The sequence below is a fragment of the Perna viridis genome, chromosome 8 (genome assembly GCF_037379345.1).
Source record: "Perna viridis isolate PV_CMFRI_1.1 ecotype Kerala chromosome 8, ASM3737934v1, whole genome shotgun sequence".
NCBI classification, from domain to species: Eukaryota; Metazoa; Mollusca; class Bivalvia; order Mytilida; family Mytilidae; genus Perna; species Perna viridis.
In genome coordinates this window covers 999,157-1,018,469 of record NC_142452.1, presented here as the reverse complement: position 1 = coordinate 1,018,469, position 19,313 = coordinate 999,157, and the positions used below count along the sequence as shown (strand labels likewise).

General features: G+C 31.6%; 1 protein-coding gene across 8 annotated transcripts in view; it reads left to right on the top strand.

Annotated features, from left to right (window-relative positions):
- LOC148608741 (uncharacterized) overlaps positions 1-19,313 on the top strand; it is a 51,902-nt gene that overhangs the window by 10,932 nt on the left and 21,657 nt on the right. For 2 of the 8 annotated variants that reach the window (XM_088595637.1, XM_088595639.1), the window contains exons 1-3: positions 3,771-4,023; positions 17,045-17,109; positions 18,149-18,204. The gene's annotated coding sequence lies outside the window, so the exon portion shown is untranslated. Of the gene's footprint in view, positions 1-505; positions 551-3,770; positions 4,024-11,399; positions 11,423-14,186; positions 14,374-17,044; positions 17,110-18,148; positions 18,205-19,313 lie in introns of those variants that run through there. The other 6 variants (XM_088595638.1, XM_088595642.1, XM_088595641.1 and 3 more) reach the window with 6 other exon arrangements.

The following is a 19,313-nucleotide window of genomic DNA, read 5'->3' as shown; positions in this document are numbered from 1 at the left end:
CAAAACTAATGTTTACCCAAAGTCTTTTTATTGCTGAAATGATCCTTATCATAAGGCATACTAAAGTCTCCAAGGATCAAAGTTGTCAGACGTGTCCTTGTAAGAGTTATTGCACTTGAAAGGTGAAAAATGATGTTTTTTTACAGTTTTCAGCCAATATCTTGAAAACTATGATAGATAGAATAAAAATTTAAAATACTGAAATGATCTGTATGATACGACTTATAAAAGTTTGTAGGGATCAAATTTTTTGGACTCCTTGTGAGAGTTATTGCCCTCGAAATGCCAAAAATTTTGTTTTAGCAGTTTTCAGCCAATATCTCAAAAACTATAGTAAGTAGAATGAAACTTTCTATTGATGAAATAATACTTCTGATAAGTCCTACCAAAGTGTTCATTTAGTCAAAATTGTCACAATTCCTTGTTAGAGTTATTGTTCTTGAAAGACATTAACCAGGTGAGCGATTCAGGCTGCTGGGAGCCTCTTGTTTTTATCCTTTTGCAGATATCTGAGGTGACAGTTACAAAGTCAGGATGAAATCATCTTTTTGTGAGTATAAATAATTTGTATATTCTATAATCAAGCAGACCCTCACAGATCTGAAATGCTCAGGTGGTTCTAGGATTAACTAAAGTAGTGATTCCATGATTGATTGTAGTGAAGGAAATGAAGGATTAATGATTTTAGTGCATGTATTGTGTGTGTGTGTGTGTAAGAATCAGGCAGTGGGTGAAACATGGTAATACAATAACCAACAACTTTGACAATGTAGTTTTACTATTTGTGCCATTGAGACAATGTTTTATTATATAGATAGCATTGTTTTATCGAATGTTCCCAGTGAAATAATTTTCGATAATCACACTGAAATAAATTTGGTAATTTCACTCTCGGACTTTCTCTTGCCAAAATATCACAACTTTGAAATCAATCCGCTGTTCACAAAATTTGAAATTTATGTTGAAAATAGCAACAAATAATTGAGGAATTCTATATAATAAATAGGATATTCAATTGGTTATCCTGAATAACAAAAATGTGATCACTCATGCCAAGAACGCAGTAAGATTTAACTTGTTAAATCTATGCATTCTTCGGCACTCATGATCATATTTTGGTTATTCACTCCTTCCAATTTATTATCCTATTATTCCATTTCATTTGGTAAATGAGTTTTTGATTTCATTGAATTTTGTAACATTCTAATGAAATATTTCCAATGTCTTCAGTAATGAGGAGATCAAATAATGGTCATTTTGAATTAAAAAGACTTTGTTTAGCAAAAGTATATGGTCAGATTCAGATTGGTGAATTTTTGCATGTTTCAGATTTTACTCATATTTCTGATTTTACAAAAACTTGTACTTAATGTTGGAGACACCAGAAAACCTTTTGAATATGTGTTTTAAAATAAAAAGATTTGATATAAGGTGGTTAGGATATATATTCATTGATTTTATTTTTTTTAAGTTTGACAAAAATTTAAGAAATAATGATGGTATGATAATGACATGCTTTATTAATCATAGACTAAATCTATTGGAGGTTGTCTACCACTAATATTACTGTCACATTTCACACAAAGTATTTAAAGATGTATATTGTTCTGTTCCTGTTTAAAAATTTTTTTTTTGGTTGTTTAATTGTTTTGTTTTGCAAGCAGTGTCTTCATGAACTTATACCATGTGCTGTATTTGTGTACATGTACATTTTTCTCTGTCCTTTAATCCTCTAACACATACAGACTGTATTTTTCAACATTATACCCTAATATTGGATATATCCTGATATAAATGTTATTTGACATTAGCACATGTTCAGTATCTTGGAAGCTTCCCTAGTAGTTATTTGACATTAGCACATGTTCAGTATCTTGGAAGCTTCCCTAGTAGTTATTTGTAATCAATTGTAATGTTTGACTTGGTCATTGGTTTACCTACATGTTGTAAGTTTTTATCATAAAAAGCTTCTAGAAACCCTACTTCTTAAAAATGAAAATGGGTAGTGCTACAAAATTTTAATTTATTTTGCATAATCCAATTTAAAACTTTATTAAATTCAAATTTGGTATCAACATGTAAAGTTGTCATTTTACACCTAAATGCTTTAACATAATGAGGTAATCGGTCTGTGTCCATTCAAGGTTGAACTGGGTTAGTGTTCCAGATGACCGTGAAATTTGACTACAATGAAAGTGTGAAATCTGACCTTAAGATAACCTAGATAATACTGGGTTCTAAGGTGCTCATGACCTTTATGAGTAAATGTCTGACCTTTGACATCTAGAGGTTGATTGCCCCTTATTAACTGTGAAATTAGACCAAGCTTATAGTATTATGCTTGTGTGCTGATGACCTTTTAGCTTGAATGAGTAGTCAGTGTTGGAATGTGATGGACAAAGGCTAATTAAGGGTTAGGAGACACCATACTATTTCTGAAACGTAATAATTCTAGTACATGTACTTGTAGCTACCAAATTTTCAGATGATACTATATAATTTATACCAAAAAAAATGTTCACATGTCTAGGACCATGCAGAACTTTAATAACAAATGAATGATGTGTAAAGGATCGAAAAATTAAATATTAAAAAATGTGTAAAAATTCACATGGCAGATATGTTTCCCATATGATTTTATATCTAAAAAACATATGTTTTTTTGTATGTTTTTGGAAAACTAATTTGCTCAACTTGTCATAGTTTTCCTTTCCTCTTTCATCTAACCTGGACTTAACTTTTTATGAGCAACTTGGCAGGTGTTTTTGGAAAAGCAGAGGACACTTACCCTAACAGTGCACCTGGTCCATGCTCCCAGTTTTAGTGTAGTCTATATTGCTTATTTACTTTTGTTTACTTTGTATGTAATACTTTGGTTGTTAATGTTCTTTGTTGTTTTCCATGCCTGGTCTTTGTCCCTGGATTACATCTTTTCATTTCCCTAGAATCTTCTTTCCCATAATTACTCTTGATAACAAATTGACTAAAGTGTGCTCTGATATAATGCATTGAACTGATTACTGTGCATTAATTTGTTTTTTCAAACTTTCCAATCTGATAAAAGGGGTAGCATTATTAAGACCTGTTTCAGACCCATTATGTATTATGAAATATTTTCAGTAATATTGATATGATATTGAGTTTATTTCTCACTGAAGTCAGACCCGTAGCCAAGGGGGGTGGGGGGGGTTCTCAAAAGGGAGGGTTCCTCAAGGCCCCACCCCCCCCCCCATAAAAAAAACAAAAAAACAAAAAAAAATTAATAAGCACTATTGAAGTCGAAGTTTTGTTTGATTTGTGAATAGGACAAATTCTTCAAGACATTTTCAAACACTTCACAGAAAATCACTTTTTCCAAACACCTTAATTGACTAGCATATCCAAAATAGTTGCAAAACCTGTTAAAGATAATCAAGTACTACCATTATGTTACAACTCTGTGACCCTCACTTTAGCCAATAGTAAATTTTGATAATTTGGGCATTATACCCATGTCATATTTTAACTTTGAAAAATTCACTGAATTAAAAATTTCATTGTAACTGATATTTCTGTTGTAATTAAATTCATTAATGTAGAGTTTTGATTTATTGAATTATTGAACAAGGTCCAGTGAACAACTTCTGGAGTACTCTTCAGTAAAAATTAGATAACTTCCTATGACCTGTTCTTTTAACACTAATTAAGTTTCCAACTATATTGACATGGTCAGGTAGCTCTTGTTCGTGGATGAGTGACTGCCAGGTAAATTCAGGTATATATAATAATACTACTCTATTGATCTGGAGCGACACAGGTAGATTGGGGTAGCTTTAAAAACTTTAGTAGGCTGCTGTTGACAGTTCTCTAATTTTCTGTTTTTTTCCGTACTTGGAAATTATTTATTTTCAGTTTGGACAAGTAGAAATAGTATTAATTGCCATATCAATTGAAAGCAAGAAGATTTATTTTCGTGGAATGGTTCTGTATTGAGAGAAAACTGATCCATTTCAACAGGTGGAATACGCAGAAGATTTTAAAGGGGTAGGTATTAGGCTTTTAATGCAATACACATTCTTTTTATGTGTCATATTTAAGCTTTCAATACACAACTGATTGTTCCTTTGATCTTTAGAATTGAGATTTCAAATTATAAACAAGATAAAATTACTGGTGAAGTTTAGTGATCAGTTGAAAATTATTTTAACTTGGTTACGGCATGAGGGCTCTGTCATTTTATATCTCTCTTTTGTAAATTTGACAATAAGAATTTTAGTCAGATTGACAGTAGTCAGATCAGGGTGATTGGTCCTGTTTCGGTGTAGATAATATATAAAGTAAAAATTACTCATACCATCACTGTTGTTAAGAACATAAATCATAAGAATTAATTATTATATTGTTGTGAAATATTATACATTTTTATGTTGACAATTGGTCTTTATATTTTTGGCATATTGAAACTTTCTATTGACTGTACTATGTTATTGTAACATGACTTGTTGAGGTGGTGTGTTGATTTTTATCTACAACCGAGAGCTTCCTTGTTGCAGTAGGTTCAGGAGGTTGAACCCAACGTTTTTTTTTTTTATGAAATCTTGCATGAGGTATTGTCAAAACTCTTTCTACCATTCCACATATTTCTCAGAAAAAAATAATGCTGTAACAGTATCTGTCTGTATTTAATAACTGGATTTCATATACATTCTGACGAATAAGTCCACGTGAACAATTTACTTATGTGCCAATTAACCAAGTGTTAGAGTGTAGATATTTGGTTTTTGAAAAAGATTACATATAGCTTTATAGTAATGACCAAAAGGAGCCAAATGGGGCATTTGTATTGTACAATTAATGTTTACATTAAATTGATACTTTAGAGCTGGATACTTGTGTATATTATTTCATGTATGTTGTATTATTTATGATTGGAAATCTATAGAAAATTGAATTATAATATGTAAATCATTTGATTACTCCATAAATATTGGGAAGGTTTGATTTCAATGTTCAAGATGTTACATTGTATGTAACTGTGTGATATTAACAATAACAAATAGTAAACTTTTGTTTATCAGTAACTTGAGACTTTGGTTGTTAGATTGATGATGTACACGATATGGTATGGTATAGAAAGTGACCGCTTTTATATCAAATGTAGACTGTTGGTTTGTTCCTGATGGAATCTGATTTTGTTTAGATTTTTTAAAAATAACATAGTATCTTGAAATGATAAGGGTGGTGGTTGGGGGATCAGGTGACTTAAATACATGTTTTACTACATGTATCTACATTTGTTTGTGGGTTTCCATGACTGCTCATTTGTGGTTTACTACTGCCATTTTTTTCTGTAACATGTTGGCAAAGACATCACAAAATTATTGTATACATTTTAACTTTGATTGAATGTTAACAGAACATATTAAGTAATTGATTTCTTGTGGGAACAGGAATATTTATCCCCAAAAGTGTACCAAATCACTTGTTACTTGTATAATGAAATGGAAACTATTCAAAATATATAAAGGTTAGAGACTTCTTCAGAACAATGTTAAGTATATCATTTTTATGTATAAAATAAACTGTGTTGTAATTGAATCTGTATTAACATGTACCATCACGTAAGATGTGGCCAAATTTACAAATAAATAATAAACAGTAAGGCAATATGTACCATGATGTAAATTGTGTGAGTTTTTATGGATTTTAATAGGTTTTGTCATGGGATTTTATGAGGTATAAAACTTTCATATTGGCTTATTTATATTGTTATAAAATACTTGCCCTTATATGGTGCAGTATGGTGTCTGAAAATGCAGGAAAGAACAAGTTTAATCTGAGCAGTAGGTAATATGTTGGTGCTACTGTTTCCTGGATGTATAAATCTCTTGGTTTCTCTTAACTCTTCATTTGTACATTGTGGAATCCTATAATGTGTACACACATGTCAGTTCCTTTACAATGACATACTACTGTACATTTAATGTCATAACATCATTCAAGCAATATGTTTAGGGTCAATATCTCATCAGCATTATTTCTTCCATTTTTATCTTATAACTTGTAAGTTTTATTGTTTTATCCAATTTATAGTAGCATATAGTTTGTTCCTATATAGCAGAGTTGATATCTATTATTATACTTCGTGGCAATGTGCTGTATTTTGATTGGTGCAAAATGAGGTTGATATTCTGTTCTATCACATGTCTCAGAGGGTGATATTCTACTCTATCACATGTCTCAGAGGGTGATATTTATTTATATCCATTGTTAAAATAGAACATTCAGTACAATAAAGTAAAAACATATAGCTATCCAAGAGGGTGAAAGTTTGTTACCCTTTGAAAATACATAGTCAGTTTTGCTAATGCCTTCAGTGACACTGATTTTCTTGGGACTACTCAATCACCCTCTTAGCTATATGTGACTTATATAATAGTATCCCATGGTGGACCAACTTTGTAAAACTCCTTCACAGCTACCACAGATTACTGACAATTAATTACAGTTTACAGTATAATAAAGAAACCCAATTAACCCATAATTGAAAAAATCTAATTTGTTTACATTTGAAGTGGAAGTTTGGGAAATGAATCTTTTGTATTATTAGCAAGCTCTACTTTTTTCTACGTATGATTTCTTCTGACAGTTTTTCAGTCAGAATTGAGTTTTATTAAGGAAATGAGTAACAACAGTAAAGAGTAATCTATTGGGACTCGCCATAGTGAAACATAACTAGATCTTATTCTGTATCAAAGGTATTCAATTTCCTGCCCCAGCAATCCATAATATAATATTTATGTTTGTAAAGAATTCTATAGTATTTTCATAATTATATCTTTATTTAATGATGAATCATCTTTCTGTGAAAATAGTTTAAATAGGACAATAACATTTAATAGTTAATTACTCTGATTAACCCCTGAATGTGGAAAGTACCTACATTAAAGAAGTGGGTGAATGTGCCTTATGAAAGTGTTTTCTGCCAGCTTCTATGTTCTTCATAACATTTTTTATTGAATTAACTTTCTTTATTTCATTTCTGTCTGCCAGGTTTTATGACCTCCATAACATTTTTGATAAAGGATCTTTATTTTATTTTATTAACTTTATTCTTGATTGATTTCCCTTGATGGCTTTCAAATTCATTAATAAAAACTAAAAGCTGTAATACTTATATGATAGAATATAATGTTAAAACAATCAATTAAGAATGTATTTGGTCAAAGTCCTCTGTCATATTACACAATGGTGTCCTCATATGTCACTGTAATATACAAATTGTTATAACACCAAGTCTCCCTTCAAGGGGCAACAGTATGTTATACGAGGGGTGTGTGTTCCTTGCTAATTAAGGGGATGTAATCCTTTTATCACGAGGTATTTAGGACAGGGTTCTGTGCAGTAATCTTGGTGAGAAATCTCTCTTCACTAGTTGTTAACAATAGCCTCTGGTCAATAAAGATGTACATACAAGATAACATTTGTTTATGATTTTCGGATTTATGAATAAACTGCAATAAAACTTCATAGATATAATCTACAAATATAAAACAATTTTATTTTTATATATTTAAAATATGGCTTTAAGGACTGTGGTTAATTTTATCATTAGTTATTCACTGTTCTGGTTTTGATAAAAGTGGAAAGACTTACGTATAAAATTTTCAATAACTTCAGAACTTCAGAGATATTTTTAGAAAATAACTATATGTCAATAAATTAATAATGTGTAGATTGAAACTTAAAACCAGTGTAATGAGAGAGCATGATTTGACTCATTACCTACTACAACACAGGTAGGCTGTCCTGCCACACCAGTATATGTAAAGTGCGATTTGATGAAATTCTAACAAACTTATATGTAGAACCTTTTAATGTTTTGTTAAAGTCTAGCCAAGTTCATTGTTCAGTTTTGCAGACTTTTAAGGAATGGATATCTAATTAAATCATAATAACTTATCAATACATAAAATCTATTATGATCAGGTGTAATTGACCTAAATTGAGGTGTACAATAACCATTAATGGATTTGTGTGTCACCTAGATAGATTTAAATGGTGTTAAGAGGGATGTCAGGCCCTCAAGTAAAGAAATTGTGTAATATTTTTCAGGAAACTGATAAAATTGAACAGTATATTTCGATGCCATGAGCTTCTGTTATACCACATCTGATGGCTTTCAATTGGATGTTACAACTGTGACCTTATTTTAACCTTAAATTAACTTTCACAAAAGTAAAGATTTAACTTCGAGAATTTCTCTTTTTGTAGATTTATCTGTTTGAGTAACATTGGGGAAAATTTTAGTCTCATTTTTTATATTTGTAACTTTCAATTCTAACTAACATGAATAAGTAATACTGTTGGCCTTCTCTTCATGTCTTATCAAGAAGTTTGAAGATACTCCTATGAGTTGGCAAAATTCCATGAATGATGAAGGGACACATTGATAGCCCCTTGTGATGAACTAGAGGTGAAAGTCGTGAAGGGTTTGTTTATCTTACTCAAACACTCAAGCGATGGATTATCATCTGAAGTGAGATACCCATTTGATATGTTGAAGTTTTAAAGATGAAAAATGGAAGTTATAGAGCTCATTATTTGTTTAAGGAGAATTAACTCCTTTGACAATTTGCCAGTAGTCCTGTGTTTATTCTGAGAGGTTAGCATGAGTGTCTGTGCTTGTTAGAAATGTTTTATACATCCTAGGCGCTGAAAGTATGTCTTAAATCTATGATGAATTTATCTTCAAGTTAATTTCATTAAGTGCTTTATAACTTGATCTGTGAGCATTATTAGATTCACTACAAAAATCATGTACTGGTTCCCTTTCTGATATCTGATTTTGTTTATTCAGTACTTAGATAATACCAGAACTAGTTTAAAATGTATGACTTGATGTTACATTAAATGCTTTTACTTGTCTGTCAACTAGTTACTGACCTTTGACTTCCAAACAATCATATTGTACAGGGTACTGACAAGGAATTCTAAGTAGTTTTCACAGCATTAGTGGATGACTGATAAAAGTGAAAACTATTTTTTTGTCTTGGGCTTTTCTGGTTTTCCTGGTCTTTTCATGATTTTCTTAATGCCAATAACAGACAACAAGTCCCTTTCATCTCATTTTTTACTTTCTATTAAAAGAGTCAGCTGAAAAAGATAGCTGTTGGAAAATTACAGAAATGGTCATTGGGTGGTTCTAACTTTTATTCTTCAATCAAATATACATAGGAAATTAATGTGTGGTGAATAAAGGTCATGAGACTATTATTTTTGTTGACTCAAAGGGTTTGCAATATGTTATAAGATGCACATATATAAGTGAAACCTGTAACGGCCATACCAATAATAATGTCCAGCTGATATGCATCCTACAACTTATATTATATCGCTTGCTTTCCCCCATTAAGAAGAAATGCTAAATGGTCTCAGGGTAGCATGTTTACTTTGAGTTATATAATCATTCTTGTACTGAACTGCATGAAAATATTTTACTTATAAATGTACAAAATCTATCAATATAAACTGTGTCTTTGTGGCATTGTCTTCGTCTAATAGAAAAAAAACTAATTATATGTGTAAGACTGTGAGCAAATTATGCTTTCTTGATACCCCTCCACTTCCCAGAAACCAAATAAGAGGTGCATGATGGCATTATCTGCTAAATATTGTGAAAGTTTCTTTAAATTCTAAAAAGGGGGTTCAGAGGTGGTCAGGTATAGAAGATGGGCCCATGCTTATCGACAAATGACATGTATTGCATCAAGAAATCCCACAAAACTCATCTAGATGGAAATACAAAATCAGAGGTGCAAAATAGGATCAAGAATTTGTAAAAGTTTGATCAAATTTTATTCTCCTTCAATAGCGTTATGTATCATTTTGTTAAATTCAAAGGACCTACAACACAAGCTTCCAGCAGATTGGAATTTGTTCAAAATATAGAAATGATATTGGTGTGCAAGACTTTTTGAAAAGCTTATACTGGTGTGAAATATTTCAGAATGTGCAGTTTCTTTTAAGAAAGACTTTTATAATTGTGATGTTTGGTAAAGATGTTGGTAGAAGAAATTTGTCTGGTAACACTTATATTCACGTTGGTAGAAGATATTTGTCTGGTAACACTTATATTCATGGATTTCTTCAAAATAGAACTGATAACAAATAATTCTTAAAAAGATTCAAGATTTACAACCTCTATATCTTACTAAATTACTGATTTCAACATATTTTGTGACATCACTCAAGAGTTTTGCTTCATAATAGTCAATATATGATGTAATTAATATCACAGAGACAATGTGCCAAATTATTGACTCTCCCTAGTAAAGAGACTTCCTGGTTTTTGCAGTACACCACGTATTCAGAATTTGACAGTTGAGTTCAAAGGAAAATATTGATAAAAACACATTTGAATTGATTGCCATGATATGTGCACATTTTAAAACCTCCAATTTGGTTTTTCCCACCTAAAAACATCACAATGTCTTCTTTTTAAATTTTCTTGTTTGCTCCAACCTATTAGCAGTGAATCTATTAAAATCATACAGGCTTTAAAGTGTGTGAAATGAGTGTTAATAGGAAAACCTAGTGTACAGATATTACATAATCATCTGGGTAATGGGTATCCAGTAATGTCATATTCACTGACACTTTCTTAGGATAATCAACATGCTTTTAGTAAAAATTGATTCAAAAATAATTTATTTTCAAGGTTGTTTTTAAATGAACTGTAATCCAGAGAAAAAAGAACATCAATTACAATGTAAATTTATATAGTTCTGTTGCTAAACAACAAGATTTCGAGGACATGATTTATATCATATTGTTGGATAAATAACAAGAGTAGACTGGTCCTTCGGATTTGAAACTTAATGCAGGCTCAGGTTTCCGCAATTTTCATGTTAATAAATTACATACAAAGTTTGCATTCTGTTCTCTTCACAGATTTTCTTCCTGTAGAAGACATTTGTATTGCCATGCAATACTCTCAAAATGCTTGTTTTGCTTGTTTATGTCAAAGTTCAAACTTTATAAATTGGTATCAGCAGAATTGTTTCCTTTAATATACATAATCAACTAGCAATATAAATGGTACTAATATGTAGTATTAAGAGTGAAGTTTGTGGAAGTAAATATTTGAACCCTTTATCAAAACTTTGAAGTAAAACTGAAAATGTGTGAATTAATATTAAGTGATCGAAAATTTAAGATAAACTTATATGGTGATTGGAATATTATATTTAAAAGTAAACTCATAATGATTTATCTCCCCTGAGTAAATATTTGGTCTGTCAGTTGTGTTTGTATATTGATGTGTTTTATTATAATATACTCAGTAAAGTACTGAACAGGATGTATAACAGGCTGGCATTTAAATCATGTTGGACGGTGCTGGATTTCTATCCTCTAGCTTAAAGCTTGGCAGGAAATATAGGTATAATGGGTGATATAAATTTCACTATGTTTGTTAGATTCTAGTTTCTATCCAGTAATTTCCTGATGAGATTTTGTTCATTGTTGAAGGGAAGGTTTATTTGCAGGTAAAAAATACTTCAGTATTTTAAGTTTATGTTGATAATTTTGGGATATTGGGTCAATCCCCAAGTCTTGGAAATGCATCTGCAAATGTATCTCATTGCCTATGCTTTCAAAGGGGTAAGTCTTCAGGCCTATTATTTTGTGTAAAATTTCCTATTGGCATATATGAAATAAAAATAATATCAGATTCCTACAAAAATTTCAAGTTTATTTTGTCATAGATGAGTTATAATGACATATCGAAATACTGCTTCTATGTAGTTTTCAAAGAATTTGTGTAAAAATGAGAGGTTATTAGGTAGTTTAATTTGTATAAAAATGAGAGGTTATTCAAGGTAGTTTCACTTTTAAAAAATTAGAGTGTGAGCTTAGAACAACAAAATATTTTGCTGGAAGTTCTAATGATATGGAAGGCTGTTGTTGTATAAATTAAAGAGTTTGACACATGCATTCCATGTTTCAGTATTTTATCTGAATTTTCTAATTTGACTAAATTTTGGTCTTCAGTAATAGTGAAACATGTGTGAACAACAATAAAACTTTGTTTTAAATGGAGGCACATGTATTTAACAAGTGAATTATGTAATTTTCTAATTTATTAAGAACACTTTGGTTTTTTGATTGATTTCATAAGCTTGAGTTAGGTTTCAGTCAAAGGTTAAACCTATCATTTAGAAAGCTCCAATAGATGCGAAGTAAATAAAGTGATAAATAATAGTTTCACAGTATTTAACTGTATAGTTAGTAAAGACAAATTGACTGTAATATTGTCCCTGTATGAGGAAGTGAAATGCTTAATTTCAACTCTTGATTTCATATTCAGGAGTCACAACATTTGAACCACACCCATTGAAAATAACTTTTAACATATAACAAACAAGATTTGTGATGACCATCCATGGTTAATCTGGCTTAGTCTGCTTAAACAAGCTTCATTCATTACTTTTTGAACTTTCTAGACTTAACAAAGAGGTCAAATTATAAAGTGTGATTAATAGCCATTTAATGCTTAAAATGTTTAAGCCCATGGTTAAAAAAATTAAAACTTTACATGAATAATTAAGGAAATAGCCAATACACAAAAGGGACTACCATCTTTTATTAGTAAATCTTCATTTTATTGTAAATTAAGTTTGTAAACAGGAATTTCTTCTTGTCATTATATACAGACTTTATTGATTTATTATGGTTTAATGGTGTTAGAAATTTGTTCCCGTCTCTTTATCTTATTCTGTTAACCTGAAATTTAAGATGCTTTTATGATCAAATGATAAACAGTGACCTCTGAACTATGTGTACCCAACTGTGTATCTTTACTCTCAATACTTGGATTTGACATCATACAGTTAAACTTGTCTTAATTTAACCCATTTTGGACTTAAAAATCTGATTAGTTTAGACAGGTGTTTGGGGTTAACCAAGGTTCAAAATACAAAATTAAATTGATATAAAGGGACTTTGTATAGTGAATGGTTTAGACAGATTTTCAGTTTATGCAGGGTTTTGTTGAGACAGGTTTTCATGTTATTCAGGGTATTGTTCAGACAGGTTTTCAGGTTATTCTGGGTTTTGTTGAGACAGGTTTTCAGGTTATTCTGGGTTTTGTTGAGACAGGTTTTCAGGTTATTCAGGGTTTTGTTCAGACAGGTTTTCAGGTTATTCAGGGTTTTGTTCAGACAGGTTTTCAGGTTATTCAGGGTTTTGTTGAGGCAGGTTTTCAGGTTATTCAGTGTTTTGTTTAGACAGGTTTTCAGGTTATTCAGTGTTTTGTTTTGGCAGGTTTTCAGGTTATTCAGGGTTTTGTTTTGGCAGGTTTTCAGGTTATTCAGGGTTTTGTTGAGACAGGTTTTCAGGTTATTCAGGGTTTTATTCAGACAGGTTTTCAGGTTATTCAGGGTTTTGTTGAGACAGGTTTTCAGGTTATTCAGGGTTTTGTTCAGACAGGTTTGCAGGTTATTCAGTGTTTTGTTTTGGCAGGTTTTCAGGTTATTCAGGGTTTTGTTTTGGCAGGTTTTCAGGTTATTCAGGGTTTTGTTGAGACAGATTTTCAGGTTATTCAGGGTTTTATTCAGACAGGTTTTCAGGTTATTCAGGGTTTTATTCAGACAGGTTTGCAGGTTATTCTGGGTTTTGTTTAGACAGGTTTTCAGTTTGTTCAGGGTTTTGTTTAAACAAGTATCACTGTACTTTGAAAATTTTATGTTTCTGGCCTTGCATACAGATAGAGAAATGACAGATGATTAAAGCTTTACATGATGTGTCAAATTTAGAGCTTGTAGAATGATTTGAAATATATTGGCTGGCCTGCTCATCTAAATGCAGTTTAGACATTTCGTCTTGTATTTTCAATTAAGGGAAGAATTTGTCATCAAACGACATTTAAAAAAAAACCAAAATCATATCAAGAAGTTTTAGACATTTCCACTTGACAAGATATCTTTCAATTGGTAAAAAACAACCTTTTTAAATCTTTAAATACCAGCTTTTTATAGAACAATATTTTTAGTAAAATGAATCAGAATGTTTCTGTACATGTACCATCCTACATGTTGGTCACCAAGAGGCACTCTCCAATTTATTTAAAGTGAGACTTATTATACCTATCCGGCTATAACCATACAACACTTCTCTTTTAAATCATACTTATTTTGTCACAGCTGAGTGATTTTCTATAACCATACTCAAGGTTTTATGAATGAATGGTGAAACTTGAGATTTGAACCAACTTTTCAATGCATATATTCATATTTGGAAGTCTATTATATTTAGCATTGTAAGTTGTCATACTTATCTTTGGAAGGATATTTGTGTCAATGTGGGAGAAATGTTTGTTTTCTGTAAAATCAGGTAAGTTACTGGAATTGACAGAATATAATTCAATGTTTTGACAAAACAGATATGATTAACATTAGAATAATAATTTACTAATTTAGATAAAATTAAACTTCTGTCCATACAAGGCTGATGTGCTTTCCCTACAACCATGTGAACTTACCACAACTGATACATGTACTATGTTCCTGGAATGTGCTTTATTACATACCTTAAATATGACTTGGTGGAAACATTACATAAATTAAATGTAATTCCTTTTAAGAGATTTTCACGTTTTTTCTATGTTTTAAGAAATCATTTGTAATATGCAATTTTGTTTGTAATAAATATGTATGTTTTTCACTAAGTGCAATGGTTTTAATTTTCTGTGATGTGAATTTCATATTTTTGTTATATTTGAATTTCTGATATCTTACATACATATTTATTCCCACAAAATTCTGAGTAATATACTGCAAATGATTAAATTTGGCACTCTTTATGTATGGTTTTAGTTTTTAAAGGTAAATTTTGTATCAGTGCCAGATTGTTGGAGTAAAAAGGTCTGAATTTAATGTCTCCTTTGAACCACACTTTTTATTACATTTTTATGGGTCTTAAAGTTAAATTTTTATACATGGAAAAACCATGCAGTGGTTACAGATGATGATGGATTATGATAAACTTATTTACTGTTTTTTATAATATCCAATGTTTATTATCAGAGGTAGACGTAGAAAATAATAGCAGTGATAAGACCTATACTGCTACCACTCTCTCCAAAGAAGAGATTGTGGAAAACCATAAATCTGTGCTATCCTCTTTTGGTCTTTCTACCAAGGACGATGATTGTGATTTACCGTCTATGTACTGGATTCCTAAACTTCACAAGAATCCATACAAACAACGTTTCATAGCTGGATCTGCAAAATGTACCACCAAACCTCTTTCAAAACTTTTAACTTCTATACTCACAACTGTCAAAGAGGGTCTGCAGTCCTACCATAACACTTGTTACTCCCGTAGTGGTATTAATTCAATGTGGATCCTGAAAAATTCGAAAAATCTTTTGGAGACAATCAGTTCAAGACTATTATCTAAATATAATAGCATTAAAACCTATGATTTTTCAACACTGTATACTTTTATTCCCCATACTCAGTTAAAATCCAGACTTAAAAACATTATACATCGTTGTTTTTCCAAAAAAGATGGTATACCTAGATACAAATATATAGTTCTTGGTAGAGATTCCTCACACTTTGTAAGAAATAATTCCACATCATCTTCCAAATATAAAGAGGAAGATGTTTACAAAATGCTAGAATTTTTAATCGACAACATATTTGTCCAGTGTGGTGGACATGTTTTTCAACAAACTGTCGGCATTCCAATGGGAACATATTGTGCTCCTTTACTTGCTGACCTATTCCTTCACTCTTATGAGGTTGACTTTATAGCTGATCTGATCAGAAAGAAAGAATATTATTTGGCTAGATCCTTTAATCTCAGTTTCCGCTATATAGATGACGTATTATCTTTAAACAATCCTAATTTCGGGGATTTGATACATCGCATCTACCCAAAAGAACTTGAGATAAAGGATACTACAGTCACTGTGAAGTCAGCCTCATATCTTGACCTACACGTACAAATCGATGGTAAAGGAAAACTATTGACCAAACTTTATGACAAACGTGATGACTTTTCATTCAGAATTGTCAACTTTCCTTTCATCTGTGGCAACATCCCTTCGGCTCCTGCGTATGAAGTGTTCATATTACAACTCATACATTATGCCAGAGCTTGCCGAAACTACGCAGACTTTTTGTATCGCGCTAGAACTCTAACAAATAGGCTTCTGGAACAGGGTTATGTTGCTACAAGATTGAAGTCATCACTACAGAAGTTTTATGGTCATCATCATGAACTCGTGGATCGTTATGGTGTATCCATCAGCACCATGAAAACCGATTTATTCAACGGGCCATAGTTTTCCTTTCCTTGTTTGTATACCCCGGACTTGACTTTTTATAAGCAACTCGGCGGGTGTTTCTAGAAAAGCAGAGGACACTTACCCTTCCGGTGCACCTGGTCCATGCTCCCAGTTTTTAGTGGAGTCCGAGTTGCTCATTTACTTTTGTTACTTTGTATGTATGATTTTAGTTACTTTATGTTCTTTGTTGTGTATGTCTGTTTTCCATGTCTGGTCTTTGTCCCTGGATTACATTCTCTTGATTACTGCTATAACCTTGGTTCCCTTGATTACTCTTTGTAATGAATATAATATGGAGAAAAAATGGAAGAAAAGGTGAAATGCAGAGCAGCCTACATGTATTTTGCCTTCAGGAAAAATTTTAGCCCTTGCTATCAAAGGTTACTACTTAATATAAAGACAAATTCAAGAGATGAGGGGACATTTTTAGCTTTCAGTTCTTGTGGACTATGCTGTTGTGTTCTAAGTCCTCTTTGGACATTTGAACATGTCAGAATCACTGAAAATGATATGGTACTGCAGTAAAGTCATTTCTGGTAATAGCCAAATTATTAGATTTAGCATACTTAATTTTCAGACTTTATGTAGAAACAATTAAAGCTGTCTTTATAGGTACCTTTTAGGTTTCTTTTATACCTTTGGACTGCAATATTGACTCAACTTTCAAGGTAAAAAAGTTGTTAACCTTTATATGTTTTTGTTTTTCAGGAGTGGAATATGAAATGACTGTTTTATGATTTATTGGATTAAGAAAGGAATGGTTTATACTTCAGGTATGTAAAATAAATAGTTGTAACAACTCAAATATGATTTAGTTACATAGCAAAATCTGTGGAAGTTGGTGATACAATTACAGGACAAGTGCCAAGAAACTTTCTCCTATATTTCAAGGGCTTTTGGTGTCAGTGAAGATAAATGGAAACTTGACTTTAGTTGTAGATCTGAAAAAAAGTGTGTCAAGAGCTGAGGACACCAGACAACACTGTTAAAATATCTCACAAGGGGAATATATTATAGTCATAATTTACATAGAAAATTCTAATTGTAACCTATTAGAATGTAAGTGTTATTTCACAATGTCAGCCTGCAAACCCATGGTGCAATTGCCAATGTCTCTGACTTAACTGTATGCAGGAATCTTTCAAGTAACTTAACTATAGACATTAACCTTTGACCTGGTGCTCCATGAGCAGGTCTGATACAATACTTAGCTATGCGTTAATCTAAATGAATTACCAAATTAGAACATTTTAAAATATTTTAGAAAGAAGCAATTAGTTTTATCTGATAGTATTTATGTATTGAATGAGGCAATCTAATTTTCTTGTCATTAACTCACTAATTTAAGACTAGCGTTTCTGACAGCAGTTGAGTGTCAAGTCAACAAGTCAAATGCTTCAACTTGTTTCTGGAAGACCATCAATAAATAGTCCTTTCAACAACATTCCTATATGTCTTAAGTAGGTCTTGGTGTGGACTGTTTTGACAGTTTTTACAAGTGACCTCTCATTCTGGGCCTTATGTCTTACATGATCTGTTGTAGAAATATTTCTCCTAGTGTGGGACACTAAATATATCTGGTATTTATCCATTCAAGTTCACTCTGTGGTTATTCAATATAGGATTTTAATACTTCTCTATTGAATAATAGACTTTTTACAAATTTCAGTTCATTGTGTAGAAATAGTCATCTTTGTTTGACGGTTCATACCATTGGAATTTATAGAGAGTTAATGTTGTTTTGGTTCTTATAATATATGAATTATGTTGCTTAGAGTGAACTAATTTGATAGATTAAGTTTTAATTTTCAGGCTGAATACTTATTTTCTTTTGGACATATCATGGAATAGTATTGCTTTTAACAGAGGTAAGAATAGTTTTTATGTATTGTTTACCTATATTTTTTTCCTAATTCCCACAATGCTGGTTACCTGAAAGACAATTTGTATACTGTCGCATCATACATATGTTAATTTTATCTATAAAAAAAATCAACATTAACTATGGGGAAAAAAGCAAAAGTTGAATTTGATTGAGGACTTTTTTGTAAGCTGATGTTTAGGAGTTCAGTGCTCTAGGATTGTTGTAAATTTTAGGTCTCCACAGAAAAGTCTGCTTTTCACTTAAGAAATCCTTTCTTCAAGTTATCGAACATAGTAAATAACTTCTCTCACTAAAATTTCACTTGCCATGGGTAATGGGAATCTTCGAATACTGAGATACTATGGTTGTCACAATGGAATTGATCTTATCATTGTTGTAAAATGAATTGTCAGGGCATTAGTAACACTATTAAACTCTGTGTGTAAGTTTACAATGATATAAAGGAATGTATATGTGATATGATTTAGGGCACTGTTACACAAACAAAACATTGGATGTCTCCCAATAAGGGTGAAGTCAGTGTTGTAACCAAAAGGTTAAAACCCTGTCAGATCTTGGAGTCACACCAAGAAGGGTTTGACACTGTCAATAACAGAATACAGAGGACATAAGATAGGTCATTCAGGTTTTGTAACTTGCCCAAATATTTGTCTAGGTTTCTGTGTGGTCTATCTGAGGTTTTATCTTGGTTCTAATTTATATTTCTTGTTTTTGTAAGGCTTTTCTGGCATGATTGTTGTAATATGGACATCTCTGTTGTGCTGCTGAAATTTACGAACTTCTTATGAAAATATTTACTATTTCAGATTTAGGTTATATGCCGGTGCTCTTGTTGCATTTCAACATATCCTTTCTTTTTTCTTTTGATAAAAATTAGTATTGAAATTCATCTGGACCAAATAAGTGTTATGTAAAGATGTATATCATATAATATTGGTACAACCAATGTAACAGTTCTTTCTCCTGTAGGCCACTGAGACCTTTGGTTGTATTAAGGGGCCACTGAGACCTTTGGTTGTACTAAAGGGTCACTGAGACCTTTGGTTGTACTAAAGGGCCACTGAGACCTTTGGTTGTACTAAAGGGCCACTG